The following is a 5,290-nucleotide window of genomic DNA, read 5'->3' as shown; positions in this document are numbered from 1 at the left end:
CTCTTGAAGGCTGACAGGCATGGGGTATTGACTATCTCTCTAGGAAACCTATTCCAGTGTTTGGCCACACTCATGACAAATTTGTTTTAATGTCCAGCCTGCACCTCACCTGGTGCAGCTTTCTGCCATTCCCACATATTCTAAATATGTATCTTAAGCTATAGACTCGAGCCATATAGGAAAGTGATATAGGTAATTTGTGGAAGGTTAGACCATCTTCAGATCATTGAACTTGTTTTTAGAAGTCAGCAAGCTACATTTGAAAGGACAACTTCATTTCTGCACCCATCTAAGGGAGGTCCTCAGCAAAGAGAAATCTCTCCTGGTTGCTTTAAAGACCACCTATGCTGTTTTTGAGGCTCACTTATGCAGTGGCTACCACTGCAGAGCAGAAATGTTTGAGCTTGCCTCGACTTCAGAGCAAGACGTGAGCAGAATCCTACATGTCGCCAAGGCTGATGCTGAGGATGGCAGCTGCTAGGGGCTTTGCCCACAGAGGTGGCTCGGTTCTGAACACACAGTGAAGTTACTGATGTTGAGCAGAATGAAAGAAAGGTCAACAAAATCAATATTAAGATGTGTCATGGTAAGATATTTCCCTCATATCTCCTCTCCTCTCTTGAAAAATGCCTTTCTCAAACACAAGGATCTGAAAGATATGACTGGTGGGGCATTTCCACAAGGTCAGAAGTTCCAGGATGATGCACACCAAAACAAAGAAGTGGAACTGACTTCCATAGACCAGCCAGCATTAATCACTGTTGGATGAGCATCTCAGCTTTCTGTGGTATTCCCATTGATAACTGATACAAGAGGAACAAATGTCAAGAGGTAGAAGACTCAATAGGACTGAATTTGCTTTGACTGAATACCCAGGTTTCCCTCAAACCATCCTTTCTCATAAGGTACCACCTTCCTTCTTCTAGCAGAGGGGATGTTAAACGAGAGCTGTGGCTGGGTTTCCAGCTGGTTTCCTCACATCCCATATGTTTCTCAGCAAGAGGGAAGAGTGGGCTCATTATTCAGACAATTGAAAGACGCCCTGATTCATCAGTCAGTTTCTCATGGAAGGCTTCATCATCTCTGCTGTAACGGATTTCAGCTCCAGCATTCTTATACTCATTTCAAGGGGCTTCTTCTCTCATTCTTCCTTTATTTCCTTTAATTTCAAATGAGTTAGTTCAATCAGCTTGATGACAGTAAGATAACAGATTCACACCTATGAGAGTATTCAGAAATTTACCTTTCATATGACCTTGTGCCATGCCATTAAGAGAGACTAACACTGAGAAAATTTGGTGTGAAACTATGCAAATAAGTCGTGCTCAGTGAACAAGAACCTGGTTTTCACCTAGATAAAAGTTCACTAAAGCTCACATCAAGCTAAGGCTCTATCAAGTAAAATAGCTTAAATATCTGAAGTATCCTAAGTGGTACAAAATCATTGTGATTATTCAAAAGAATCTGAAGTTTGGGGAAGACTTCCTCACGTGAATCACACGTGTACAAACTGTGGTAAGAAACATTGCCCGGCATCATTACTTGCAGTTTGTCTCCCAACCATTCCTCTCAGAAACTACGTGCGGAATTAGGTGCGAATGTGCTTATCTAGTTATATGAGTATAGACACATGCAAATATGTATTACGTGGACATGTTCTTCCTTACCACAGTATGTGCTAATGATGAGAATTAAGTATTTTTCTATTCTTTATAATCTCAGGATTCCAAAAGACTTTCCAAGACCAACGTTGATCCCAGGAATGCTAACCTACTCCCACTAAAGAAAGAGAACATTCCCCATTGTTCCTATGTATAAAAACAAAACAAAACGAAGCAGGATAGCTAGTTTGCCTTTAGCTTAAATATTATATATTAATAATATATATTAAAAGAAAGATTAGAATAGCCAATGCTATATATGAGTTTGTTTGTTTGTTTTTGTTTTTTACACAGGAAAAGTATTACTACCAGAGACTGAAGATTTTCTGTTTTTAGTGAAATGCCATGGAGCCTTTACCTTCCACCTGGACAGCCACCAAACTGAAAGGACCTTGGGTTTAATGTCTCATCTCAAGGATATTATAATGTGTTGGCCTCATTATTCACAGCAGAAAAGGCCTTTGTCATGGTCAGATGGCTTTAATGTGTTTCGTATGCTACATAAATTCAAACTTGATGGCTCATTTATTTGTTGGATTGCAGCGTTATTCAACCTAAATGAAGCCTTGGTATTTACTAATAATTTGGGCTCTGGCTCTTGTTTATTTAAGCAAGTAGTGCCCACTGTCTCCTCTGTTGTCTGTATTAAGTTGGGGCTCTACTGATTCAAGGAATATTACAGGGGGGGACAAAAAATGCAGAGAAAATAGCTTTTCATTTGTGGACAATTATTTATCCAAGCCTTGAAAGATCAGTATTCCAATATTGCAATTTCTGACATCAATTTTCTCAGGGTCAGAAACAACTTCTCGGGCTTCAACTAAGCCCCAAAATACCCCCGTGAGGAAGTGAGTCATCATTATCGTCACTTTGAAGAAGGGCTAACTGGATGTGGTAGGGCGTTAGGTGGCTTATTCCACGCCAAATAAATTTAAAGAGACGCTGGCTGAAATGCATCCAGAATCCAAATCGGTCTTTTAATGTCAGGACCATTTCCTGTTGTGATGTGACAACATTCTTTGATGAAACCACATGTAGCAATTATCTAAATAAATAAACAAGCCAAAATAAAAATTTTCAGAACACAGATTCTCTTCTGTTGTCTGAAAAATAAGAATATATTGCTGTAATAAGGAATGTGTACTACGCACTTACATATGATGTACATCCTCCATTCTATCTTATATAAAGACTTCTAATGTGATGGCTTTTAAATCTGTTTGTTGGTTTTTTTTTGTTTTTTTTTTTTTTTAATTATGAAATTCTGGATGAACCCCTCAAAAGCTGATTTTAAAATCCACACCCATAAGGATACAGTGGGAGCAACCTTAAAATTAGTTATCCATTAGATCAAAACAAGAATCTATCCTTTATCTAGACAGAACTGAGTAAATATCCACGGCCACAGCAAAAGATACTCATCCTGTCTGCAGAAACATACAATGGGATTTTTAATAAACTAAATAACTGCAAGAACCCAAATTAGTGAATAGATTCAGAGTGGGACAGGGTCTAGTATGACTATCCCACCTATAAGTGAAAATACATAGACATTCATATAAATACCAAGCATTCATTTATGTCACTAATTATACCTTAAAATTTATGGATCTCATTTTTTTTTCCTTTTCCCTGTTGATACAAAAAGGGAAGAACTTGAACACTTATAAAAATCACTGTTCTGGCACTGAGCACTGGTACCTTGGGCCAGTTCTCCCAGTCCAGTTTCTGGTACCAAGCAGCTGTTGCTCGCTGTTGCTCCAGCCAGTTAATAATTTTCCACTCTACCAAATAACTCTTTGAGTGATTTATTAAGCGATTAGGGGCCTGCTCGGACAAATCAAATGGACTTTATTATCACAGCAGTGGTAATTCAGCCCTGTAGCAGAAGGGAAGGTGCACATGGAAGTACAACACAAGGTCCTTATTCAATGCTTTCCTCTTTCCTCTTGGAATTGCAAACTGCATTAGCTGCAACTTAACAATCTGTTTTCTCTTCCTTTCCAGGACAGGCCTGTGTGAGCATCCAGCTTTGCAGGTGTATGGGGCCTGGCTGGGATGGAGTTGCTTCTCTCCATAGCAGCCCATATGGTGCTGTGTTTTGGGTCTGTGTCCAGAACTGTGCTGGTAACACAGCAGTTGGGCTGTTGCTGAGCAGTACTCTCATATAGTGATAAGACTTTTGGCTTCCCTAACTTGGGCCAGCCCCTCCCTCACTCCCAAAACACACAGCACATTGACATTAGGAGTATCAGTTGCATGGTCATTATAACTTCATGCTTTATAAGAAGAACATTTTTTTGATGGCCTAGCACCACGTAGGGACACGCGAGTTAGAGCAAGCTACAAGAAGTGCTAGATATTTTCAGTATATTTAAAACCTATGTTGAAGCACATACCTTATGCACAGCCCAGCTCCACAGACCATGAGCACAAAGCACGGCTGGGGCCTGGCTAAGGGGCAGCTCTGTAGCTGTTTGGGATCAGATGCTCCTTAACCAGCACGGCAGAACTTCCTGCAGAGTTGTTCAGGCTCACCCCTGTTAACAAAGTTTGGTAATCCTCTAATAAAAAACATCTAATCTGTCTCCAGCTTCTGCAACACACTTCATAACCTTATAATCCTCAGTTTTAATAACATCTGCAGGCTCTGAGAATAAAGCCCTGCAAGTGACACAGCAGATGACAGCTCAGGGGAGGGAACCCTGGAAACTGGAGATGGAAAGTAAAACAAAGGAGAAAAAGGATAGCTTCAGAGAAAATTGATCTTTACCTTTGCTTTTCTTTCTTGTCTCTGTTAGAGAAGTTTCTAATGCAGCTGAAGGATTGCTTTTCCTACAGCAAGGCCACAGTGAAATATACACCATGTTTTCATTCATGTATTACAAGCATCCTAACACTGAGAAGAAGAACGGCACCAATCCAAGGATTTCTCCGTCTGCTCTGGAAAACAGCTGGTTACCCAATTTAATCAGGGCTGAAGGCCTCCACATTCATAAAGCAGCCCAGCAGGAGCCTCCTTTTGTACAAATGGGACCATCTTCCTGGGGGAGGGCTGCACCAGTGTTCCTCATTACAGCTAATGGAATGCTATCAAAGCTCCATGCCCCATGAGCTGAAAACCTTCCTGTAAGCAGGTGGCAATCTCAGTCTTGCTTATTAACGCATGCACTGGAGCTGGTAAATGTATTCCCATCATGTGTTTTGCCTCATGCTAGTTCTCTGTTTTTCTAGACCAAACACACAGCTTTGGAGATGCTGGGGTCCTTTGTACTGCTGGGCTGGAACAGGCAGGACTGCCCTAGGCTGAAATCAGAGCCAGCAGAATGACTTTGAATCTCTACAGAGATCCCCAAATCCCACAGCGTTTGGGAAACTCTAGGTTTGGCAGTTGGGATCCTCCGCTCAGTTCACAGAAAAGAAAAAAGATAATACAGATATAACCAACCCTGAGTGAATCTTCAGGTGGAGGTGATCATTCTGGTGTGCTCCACCCCAGGATGGCCCTGGCTTTAAATATTTGCCAGGCTGGGAAGTTATTTGTCCAAGGGAAGAATTCAGGTGCAAATATTTATTCTATTTAAGATAGAAACTTCCGAGGGGAGTTGGACTAGAGGATCTTTAAAGGT

At 40.9% G+C, this 5,290-nt stretch overlaps 1 long non-coding RNA gene across 1 annotated transcript; it reads right to left on the bottom strand.

Annotated features, from left to right (window-relative positions):
• Positions 1 to 395: 395 nt before the first annotated feature.
• On the bottom strand, positions 396 to 4,739 carry LOC109367576. Its single transcript, XR_002114773.1, has 3 exons — positions 4,435 to 4,739; positions 4,061 to 4,201; positions 396 to 1,159 (listed from the first exon to the last, which is right to left on the bottom strand). It is a non-coding gene; the product is annotated as an uncharacterized LOC109367576 (long non-coding RNA).
• Positions 4,740 to 5,290: the final 551 nt, after the last annotated feature.

The sequence above is a fragment of the Meleagris gallopavo genome, chromosome 4 (genome assembly GCF_000146605.3).
Source record: "Meleagris gallopavo isolate NT-WF06-2002-E0010 breed Aviagen turkey brand Nicholas breeding stock chromosome 4, Turkey_5.1, whole genome shotgun sequence".
In the NCBI taxonomy this organism is placed as follows: Eukaryota; Metazoa; Chordata; class Aves; order Galliformes; family Phasianidae; genus Meleagris; species Meleagris gallopavo.
Note: the sequence above shows the minus strand (reverse complement) of the source record. Positions and strands in the feature narration are given on the sequence as shown.